An 11,167-nucleotide genomic window follows, 5' to 3' on the forward strand; every position below is an offset into this window, starting at 1 on the left:
ATTTCTCTTGAAGGTGTCAATTTATGGAACAGCTCAAACGTGCTTTAAAAATACTGTATTAAAAATATATTTAAAAATGTCTAAATTCAATAAGATCTTGCATAAAAGTTTGTAATTTGTAAATTTGATATAGTTTATATGATTGTATTTATTTATTTATGAATGTGTGCATATATATTTTTTTAAATATATATATATATATATATATATATATATATATATATATATATATATATATATATATATATATACACATATGAATTATGTGCAATGTGTTTATATTTTCACTAAAATAATCTTTTAATGAAACAAAGGGCGACAGCAGAAGATACTATGGGAGTATAGATTTTGGGTTTAAACTGCTATTTAACTCTGCAGTGTTCTGTTGGTGTTATGTTGAAAATATCCATCCATTTTCTATTGATATGTTGCGACTAAACATGTAGGCAGGTTCAGTCTGTTGAAGAAAGGATGTTGCTATTGGCAGGCAATTGAAAAAAAAAAATAAAGAAATTTTAAAAACTTCCATATAGCATCTTTCTGCCTGAATGTTCTGATGTTATGACCTGAATCTGATGTTATGACCTGCGTGCAGTTTCTGTGACCAAAAGAACGTTTTTTTGCTCAAGTTTTGCTGCCGCAGCTGATAAACCGGTTTGGCTTATTGACCGGGAAACACGGTACAATATTAACTTCATACTTTATCTTTTCCCCTAAATTGAATTTATACGCTATGAAAACATTAGAAAAATATGAATTGTGAAAAAAAAACTACCTCAACTAATTCAGTCAATATTACTTATTTTCCAAATACCACATATAAAGTGATAGCCTGATAGCATTTTTCAACATTAAAGTCTATAGGAATTGATGAGAGCAATTGAAGACAAAGTAGCATGATACTAATAGGGCTACATTTTACAACTTTTTCGACTTGTTGTGGGTGCACTCGAGCTGTAACGTACTATCGCACAGGGCTTTGGGGTCTTTGCATAAATTAGCATGTGAACAGCAGTGTCTGAAAAGCGTCTGGGGCATTCATTATCATGCGCAGATCCACTTTGGCCCAATTCTTGGGGACAGTGATTGAAATGTTTTGGCGGTGGCGGGATGTAGTCATTGTTGGTGGTGGTGGTGATGGTGGGGGGGCTCATGAGAGTGAGACACCACAATTGAGATGGTGAATTAAATACAAGGTTAAAAAAACATAAAGCTTGATTGATTAATGATTATTTTTACAAATGGTCAAGGCTGCTTGCCATCTGATATGCAACCATCCATTTTTGTCATTCTTATTAGGTTGGCGAATGAGCTGGTTGCTGGACTGGTTGCTAGAGAGATGTTGGATGGCTTTCTAAGGACTACTGCAGTGCCTTTGAGCAAGGCCACAAACCTTCCAGTTGCTGCTAAAAAAAACCAAACTCTTCTTCTTGGATGGAGACGAACTCCTGCAGAACAGATGTCAACAAGTGTCAGCTTCAGACATATTGGGGAGCATCTGGCAGTCTTATTGTGGGTTCCTGTTCACCTTGTACCCCTTCTTCCAGCCCTTTATTTTGCCTCATTGACATTCAGCTCAGCATATGGACAATGTCCCAGTTTCTTGGCACCAAATGACCTGAAGAGAACCAAGAAAACAACTTTTTCCCTCTTTAACACCTTCCTCCAGGCTCAAAGAGTCCAGACCTTCTAATGTCTTCTCTTACCAAAATACAAATTTTTCACACAATTCTCTACTGTCTATTTGCTTTATGATGGCTCTGTTCCCCCACTTCAGAATGTTAATTGTCAGAGTGTAATCATTAACAGGGTTCACATCAAAATCTAACACATTTTCACCCTTTTCTAATGCAATGAGGTTTTTCGGGGGTGTTAGTTGTTTATATACAGACAAACTGTTCTTAAACCTACAAAATAAATGGAAAAGTACCATCCATGTAAATGTCATTTTCTATTAATCAGAAGCACTGTGTTGACAGAAATATATATATATATATATATGTCTCTAGACCTCATGTAATTTTTTTGTGTCCAGTCCATCCAAATGAATGAAGTCATTTTCCATGTAGAAAGTAGCCTGATAACCAACTAATGTAAAGACAAAAAGACAAGAGTTATAGTACATTTATGAGATCAGTTTATTCTATGATTACGAAGCAGATTGCCAAAGTCTATTACTCTGTGCAACGGATACAAGCCTCATTCTTCTACTGGCTCATTCTTGTCCCAGCACATACTGCCAATTGCGCAAATTTCCTCAGGGAGGTAAAGATGGACACTTCACAGTTAAAAATGTTCAGGAAAGGATCAGAATACAGTGTGTGTTTTATATATATATATATATATATATATATATATATATATATATATATATATATATATATATATATATATAAAGGTGATGTGTGTTTTTTTTAGAATTTAATCATGTAAATGGTCTTGTGAGGTTAGACTCACAGGAAACCTGAGGTCAAGGCAAATGTTCAGACATTAGCAGGACATCTGGACCATCCAGATGTTAATCGCAAGATGGAGTTCACATGTCTAACACACACACACACACACACACACACACACACACACACACACACTGTAAGAACATCTTCCCCCTTGGTAATTGGTTGCTCATTACTTCAACTGTTCATCGCTACAGAGTGGCTGGAGTCTGAGCGGGCCAATCAAACATAGGCCGTAACTCAGCGGCACAAGCAAACAGGAAGAGCCGAGTGTGTATATACATCTGTGTGTGAGTGTGTGTATGCATCCTGATAAAAATCCAAAAAAAGAGACTTTGATCCCACGAGTTTCAGCTTAGTGACGTGAGAAGCGGCGGGTTCACACCAGGAGAACAAAACTGCACACTGTTGACAACATACAATAACACGCACATGTATTCATTTCATGTGCGTGTTGGTGTGGGTTCTTTTCACACATGCACACAAGTTGCTATAATCTTACATTGCATTGCAAGCCTCTTCATGCAGCAAACAAGGATTTCTGGTTCCGTCTTTATCGGGTTCATGACACTTTGGAAGCACATTCACAACATTAAGGTAATTGGTAATAAGGTCATTGCGATTTTAATAACCACTCAAGTTTACATTTTTACTTTTTTCTGGTACATAATATAAACACAGAATGCATACAGTGTTTATTTTATTGTGGAGACTTCAAACCATTTGTTGGCAAAGCTAATCTTGCTCTCTAATGCTAACTATGTATTGCAAATTATCTTATATACTGTACTTTATTCTGCTTTTTTTCCTTTGATAATATTAGGTTTCCTCGCTACATCACCTTACCATCGCCATGACTGTGACTTATTCTATTGCAAGTTTAATCAGACTAGTCAAAAAAGTAGACATTAATTGAAAAAAAAAAAAAATCAATGTCCACAACATGGATTTTCAGTTATGACCAAATCTTGCAGGTATACCATATTTTTCTTGATATTATTCCTCCTTCTAAGTCAGACTAGACAAAAAAGTATCACTTACGTAGTTATAGTTTTTAACGTAAGAAACAAACTAAAGAAAAGAAGGGAACAAAAGCAAAGAACAAAAAAGAACAATCCCTACTTTGCAGATTTAGGTGACTGAGGGTATTTGTTGGAATGGAATTGATGGAACCCCTACGATAACTGAGGGAACACTAACAGAGAAATCTGCTGTATATTACAGGACCCTGCCATAAAGCGAATTATATTTCATCATATTATTTTTGAGGCATTTGTGTTAGAATGCATGTCAAAACTGACAATTCACCATTTCATGTTATCCACGATGTCTGGATTTACACTTCTTGGATTAAGTGACACAAACATTTTGGAATTCTTTGGAAGGTTCCAATACTTGTCATGACAGTGTAAATAGAAAAACAATATACAGTATATTCCATATCTAGATAGAAATCAGGCTACTTTTAAATGTGGACAAATCTTATACATCAAAGATATTTGTCAATATGGTGCAATGTAACCATACAGATAGAATATGTTCTCTCAATACCAACCTGACGAAACACTCAGATCGTCTGCAAATAGATGTCGATAAAAAGCACCAGCTGTGAATGTAAATTGCAGCAAAACCATAGACAATTAAATATGGTCTAAATATGCTAGATTAGAGATGTATCCACTGTTGAATAAACTGAATGTTACTTCAGATGCCAGCCAATGAACAAATGTAAGGGTTATCTTATTTAAATCAATTTAGGGAGACTTTTATATGCAATTTGAGCTTCTACTCATGCTGGTTTTTGTCAATAAAGAGCTCATTTGTACATGCAATCTATTTCACTTACAGTAAAATGAATGGATAGAGGCATTAAAATGGTATTGGTGCATTGTAATTCTAGCCTCAGTAATTATATCCTGGTAATTTACTCACATTTCGAGCCAAAACCTTATCTGGGATTTCCATATAAATAATGCGATTCAAGTCATTGGTTCAGCTCAGGTTCTCAAAGCTGAGCGGGTCATCTACAAATAATTAAACTTTTGTCCCCTCCGAAAACATTACGCAGGACAAAGTCCCAGCTTGTCGGAAATGCGAGGGTAGCCATTACTATGTGGGGAAAAGAAATGGGCGGGGGAGAGAAATGTCGAAATGCAGGTAAACGCAAAGATGTAAAAAACTTGTTGGTGAGTGTTTTATGAAAACGAGGCCACAATGTCACAGAGCTATGAACAAAAAAGCTTTATGTTTTGGGCTGTAAGATGATAAAAGACGGCGGGTAGTGGAAGCCATGCCCTTCTTCTTCTCTTTTCCTGCCCGCTTGGGGCCGGGAGGGAGGAAGTCGGCAAGTCGCAAAGTATCACAACACGTCTTGCGCCGTACCCTCATAGCGGATGCTATCCTCGAGCGACTGAGCGACTTCAAAAGAGGTCTCGGCTTAGGGCGGCCATGGCCTCACAAAGACGTCTCGTTTGTTTGCGGGATTACGGGATCGAGCAGGATGGGGAAAGGCAGCTTGAAAGAATCCAAAGTGAGTACTCACAGGCAGGATTGAAGCAACGCCAACAAGGTTTGACTGCGTTCCGGATGAAGCCTCCTAAACGGTTTCCCGACGTGTCTCGCTGCAAACGACTTGTTCCTCGCTAAGCCTTTTGTCAGCACTTGGCATCCTTCCCAGGTAGTCCATGCCTGGCGGATCCTATTCTTGGCTGCTTGTCTTTTTAGTCGTCCCGCACCTGCCTGGGTGCTTTTTTGTCCGAGATTTCCTGCCGGCAGTGTCATTCGAGGACATCGGTGAACATTTTCAATCCACCACTAAGAGTCAACAAGGTCTCCAAGATCGCACAACTGAGAAATATGAGCAACGCAAATAGAAGCATTAAAAAAAAATTCAGGACTCCTTTTCTTTACTAAGAAGTGTTCCGCCGTGTCACTCATCTTTCCTCAGGCGATATCCAAGACAGCTTTGCCGGTGACGTCAGCTCAAAACATCCACCCTTCATCTTCAAATGATTCACTTTTTTTGAAGCACAGAAAGAATGAAAGTAGAGGAGCAAAATCCCTCCTCTCTCACAAGCCTGGGCTCTGTGTCTTTTTGCCTTCCTGCTGGCGAAGGCTTGGCTTGTAAAAGTTGCACTGCGAGGGTTTGGGCCAGCCTCTGTTGGCAGCGGTTCAACAGATCACTGCTTATTTAGGAGAAACAGGGGTGACGAGGCAGCTTGCTCTCTCGCTTGCTCTACAGTCCTCCTTTTTTCTCTCTTGGGGATGCCGGGAAGTGACCACTCACTCTCAGGGACTTTGTGACGGAGCTTCAGTGCTAAAAGGAAGTGCGCACTACAAGTTCAACTTCCTGGAGGGCGTCAGTTTTGCGTCTTGTCTTGGGCCTTATTTCCGGGCTGTCAGGCCTTCATTTTACAGCTGTGCTACTGCCGCACGGTCTTGGCCAGTGGTGGGCCATGCTTTTGGTGACTTTCCTCTTCTAAGTCACCACTAAATACCACCAATGTCAAATCACAACTGCAGAAGTCAAAAGTATACAAAATAAAACATAAAACAGCATGCATCTCTGCCATGTGTGACAACTGGAGCAGTTTGGAATATTTGAATTAATGATGTGACAAAAACATAAACAAAACAATTAAAATACCTCTTGAATACCAGAGATTCTTATTCATACTTACATGATTTTGTTCGGATAGCTTCAGATGTGTTTTATTAGTTGAACTTGGCTTGGTCTGACCAGTCAGAGAATGAAAAAAAAAAAGGTGAAATCAGTCAATGATCTAACCCCCAAATATCCCTATTACTGATGTAGTCTAGTCTAGGTTCCATTAATCTGGACTACTCATTATGAAGGCAGATCTGCTTGACACTGCACACTGCACTGTCTTCGGTGACTGAGCATACTCTAACATGCAGAACGCCTTTTCTATTGAAGTGAACAGCATTTCTTAACCTGGAAAGATAGAACTGCCAAACATTACACACCAAAACATGAAATGTTTCTACACAAGCTGTGAAAATTTGAGGTCATTCTAACGAAAATTGTCAAAATTATTGGCCTACGAAATGGGGTCAAACATTTTGGAACACCCTGTATATCTTTAATCACACATTCAAGGATAAACGTCTTGTTAATATGCCTCCTCAAGCATGTTTTGCAAACTGACTCACTGGATATAAGTCATTGAATACCACTGGAGTCTGTTTAGAATCTAAGCCTGCAGCAGTCACGGGGAATCCAAATCTTTTGTTGACAAAAATGGGTCAGGAAGGGCAAGTAATGCTTGTAAATATGTTTTATTACCATGGAACGCTCTTGCTATTGTTTTCCAAAACGAGAAACAGACATCGCCTACATGCAGAGGCCGGCTCTTTCCATTTGGCACACAATTTTTGCTGGAGCTTCAAAGGGATATTTTTGGTTTGCCAAGCCAATCCTGATGGTCCACTGAAGACCAGATGAGACTGAAACATGAGAGTACATCTGCCACCTCCACACCAAAACAACCACATATTGTATGTGTAGAGGCAGGACATTGCTCAATGAAAAGATATGTGTGAAGTTCATATGTGAGTATGTTAGAGAGACAACAAGACACAGCATCTAGTTGGAAACTGTTAAGACCACTTTGACACACACTGTCACATGGTTTAGGCAAGGTTGTCCTCCCTGTGGGTGGGCAGTCAAGGCAGAATATGAGAAGGAACCCTTTTGTGAAACATTAGTCCTTCTTCTGTTTCCAGCAGAACAAGTCTGCACATCTGTGTATCTGTCTTTCAGGCATACAGTAAATAGTTTAACTGATATCCTGCAAGATACTGGTAATGACTTTTAACATAGCAAGCACCGAAGATGAGAGAACTGGGAAAAGGTTTGCAGGCAACCTTTACAATTGATGCCGTGACCTTGTGGTCTTATTCTCGCTCTTCATTGTTTTTTAACACATCAATTGGGCCCAAACATAAGGTAACCAGAAAGCCCTCTATTAATAGAGATAAACTAGATGGATCTTGAGGGTAGAGATCAAAAAGAAAAAACAAAATAATGAAAATTATAAAATAAAACAAAAACCCATTAAAAGCAAAGACATCAAAAAATTTTAAAAGGTCGCTGTAAGGAACGCTTGCGATATGAGGATAAACTGTGTGAAAAAAAAAAGAGGCTATATTTTTACGCAGTGTGTAGTCGTCTTGAAACCCAAGGAGTTATGGGTTTGATCCCTGGCTATTGTGACCATGGCATTTTGTTGAGCCTTGTCGTTGGAAATGTGTTTTGTATTGTAAGTGAAGTGTGTGTGTGTGTGTGTGTGTGTGTGTGTGTGTGTGTGTGTGTGTGTGTGCGTGCGTGTATGTGTGGAGAGAGAGAGACAGAGAGCGAGAGAGAGAGAGAGAGAGAGAGAGAGAGAGAGAGAGAGAGAGAGAGAGAGAGAGAGAGAGAGAGAGAAAGAGAGAGAGATGTGGAATCCAGAAGACAGTGTAATGGGTGTGGGTGACAGGCATTACAGCCTAGTGGCTTTCACAATAACTGCAAGTAGAAGTGATGCTGCACAACTGCCCTGACAAACTGGACAAACTGGCTAGCATAACTGCTCAAATGCGTCTAAAAGAGTAGTGGTGAACTGAGGAATATACACTTAAAAATGTTTATGAGTCAAACCAGAATCAAGCCCAGTTACAGAATTTTCAACACAGACATGGCATAGATTTTATAAACAGCTTAAATCGGGAAGGGAATTTGGTTTACACAAATGGACCGAATGATATGATAAACTCATGCCCGGAAAGTAAGATACAACACCCGAGCAATGGAACATTAGAGGGCTGTATGCAAAATAACTAAGAAAGGTGTGATTGTTGAATTTCAGGTGTTCAAAGATGAGTACTACTTGAGGAAACCAAGATTTGTTTACGTATCTTCAACTTAATGACTATTATTAAAGGCAGTTTGTATAAGATGTCCTCTTTAAGGTAGACCTTTAGAGAACCACTGCGCCATCCAGAGCAGGAGTGTCGTTTGAGTACCGTTTTGAGTTTGCGGCCGCATGGAGGAAAATCTATTCCAAAGTGGGCGGGACCAATAAAATCAGAATACGCATATATATATATATATATATATATATATATATATATATATATATATATATATATATATATATATATATATATATAAGTTTAAAATAAAAACTTCAATCTTATTATTCGTTTACAAATACTGTCCAAAATAAAGCAAGCACATCACAATTTATCATAAAATATGTACATTACTATTAATCATGAAAAATTTTGAGTTTTTCTTTTATTAAAAAAATTCAGCTCATTTTCGTATTTCGCAAAATTATTTTGTGGGCCAGTTTAAACCCATTTGCGGGCCAGAATGCGAGCTGAGAGTTTTATACCCCTGAGTCAGCCGCTATATCTGTCAACTAACACAAGCTCAATGCTGCGTTCTCAAAATGATCATTGACACAGAGTCAACAGACCATGAGCAGCATTATATTGCATGCAACTACACGTGAAAAAAACTACAAATCTCACTAGCAAAGTGTGCCTTGTTTATGTGGCGTTAATCCAGTAGCAATTAATTAATATAGTAATGCAAATTCCCCCGACAGCTGGTGCAGCAAACGAATATGTTTTGACACAAAGAATAATGTTAGCTTAGCATGAACTTATGTTGCCTAGTTAGCTAAGAGTTTATTTACCTCCCTCTTTCCTCGCTGCTGCGGCAGAATACCTTTCTGAGATCCATCTGGGAGTTACACTTTGATTCAATTCAAAGTAATAAACTTACCGACTTCCTCTTGTGATTGTCATATCTTGCAGATCTCCTGCCCCCCAAACTAAAGCTACACATCATAAATTAGCATATTAATTAGCCATGCGCACATTTTTTTTATGTCGAGTGAATACTGTAGCAACGAATTACTATACTTGGTACTATGCGGCATGTGCACTCTGTAGTAAATGTGGTTTTATATGTGAAATTTTTAGCAAAGCAGCTTATGCCCCAGTTACTGGAGCAGCTACCGTAGTAGCATGTTCACCAGTGAAATTTGTCTGGTGACGCGGCTGCTTCTAAAGGAACTTAGAAATGCTTCAAAATAAAATGTAGGCTATCGTCAGTAAAGTATAAAAAGAACGGCATTGGAATGATTTTATTTTGAAGTTTTTCCCGGAAGCATCCTTGTGATAACGATCTAATTATAGTCTATTTGATCATCGTGCCGCGAGGCTCATGATGAGAGCAGCATTTATTAAACAAAGCTGTGTTCGTTTTTTTTTTTTCTTGATTAACGTTCTTTTTTCTCCAAGATCAAAACAAACATGGCGGACGGAGTTGTCGAAAATGTTCTTAAGATGTCAACTTTTGTTGGATGACGATTAACCCTTTCAGGTTCAAATTAAGTTTCTCCTTTTTTTTTCTCATACGTTTTTTTCCTATCTAAAAAAAATAAATGCCTCAAACAATATTAATGTGGAATACCTAGGGGACTCTCATATTATTGCTGCAAATTTGCAACGCCTGCCTGGAGAGGGTTTTAATATTTTGATGTCCAGAAATGATTCGTCAGAGCGGACGCACTTGATTTGAAAGGATGCGATCCTTGTGAAAAATAATGGATTGGAGACCCAGGCAAACAGGAGCTCTGCATACAACATAAATTCGAAGAAAAGGGTTGCAGTATTTGGATTTGGTTTTCTCCTACAGGTTTTTTCTTCCGCACATCCTGGTTTTAGCAGCAAGTTGATGTTTGAATGTTTAGATAATCGGAAATGTTGGAAATGCAATTGATACTGGACTGTATTCTAATGTACATGGTGCTTATGAGTAGTTCAAAGTTGGTTGGCAATGTTGATCATCAAAAATGGCGGACCATTTTAAAATGGTGGTAGACCATGCCCAAACGAAAGCCTAGAGGAGATTCGTATTCTATTTATGAATATGACAACATCGTGCATTGAACCTTCTGAAAACCAACTGTTTGTTGTCTTAATCTTAAAGTAACCAAAAATATATATATATAATTCATTCTGAAGGTAGTATTTTACCACCAGAAATTACTTTTGACTTTTTCATGCCAGTTTTATTGGTAAAAACAACATGTTAGAGTATATTATCCAGCATTTTTTGGCCTATCTTGTCGAGTCTTGTCTCACGTCTTTCTGCTGCCTGGGCATGTTTCCCGTTCAAACAAGGCTCCTCTTTGGATATGTTGTAGATTCAGCAAACATAGATACTTCCTGTAGCGTGTTTATTGTTTGTCTTCACTGCCTGTGAGTTGATGATTCACTGAAAACTTACAGTGTGAGCCAGGGAACGTCCTTGCTAGTGTGTGTTCTTACCAGTGGACTGCTTTCAGTTCTAGTCAGCATTTTTCTTTTTTTTATTAACTTCTCCCAAATTTACCATGAATTTCTCACAAGGTGTGTGTTCTACCAGTATTAACACCAAATGTATGCAGCATTTATATTTATTAGTTATGATTATTTTTTTTTAGCTTTCACAAAAAGTTTTTTTTTTTTTTTTGGGGGGGGGGCATTTGTCTTCAGTCTCACTTTGACTTTAATGATGTTTGTTTTAATGTGTCACACACAATTTTTGGCTTCACTTCTCGCTATGACGAATACGCGGCAATGTTAGTCCATAAATTCAAGTCAGTGTTTAGGCCACCATGTGACATGACAATATAGTTAAAGTACGCAATTTT

The 11,167-nt window shown here is 38.2% G+C and overlaps 1 long non-coding RNA gene across 1 annotated transcript; it reads right to left on the bottom strand.

The window, feature by feature from the left end:
• Positions 1-2,413: 2,413 nt before the first annotated feature.
• On the bottom strand, positions 2,414-6,804 carry LOC148418607 (uncharacterized). The gene is made up of 3 exons (XR_015866643.1): positions 6,137-6,804; positions 2,959-5,972; positions 2,414-2,861 (listed from the first exon to the last, which is right to left on the bottom strand). It is a non-coding gene; the product is annotated as an uncharacterized LOC148418607 (long non-coding RNA).
• Positions 6,805-11,167: the final 4,363 nt, after the last annotated feature.

The sequence above is a fragment of the Hippichthys cyanospilos genome, chromosome 9 (genome assembly GCF_059441005.1).
Source record: "Hippichthys cyanospilos isolate Australia breed blue-spotted pipefish chromosome 9, RoL_Hcya_1.0, whole genome shotgun sequence".
Lineage (NCBI taxonomy): Eukaryota > Metazoa > Chordata > Actinopteri > Syngnathiformes > Syngnathidae > Hippichthys > Hippichthys cyanospilos.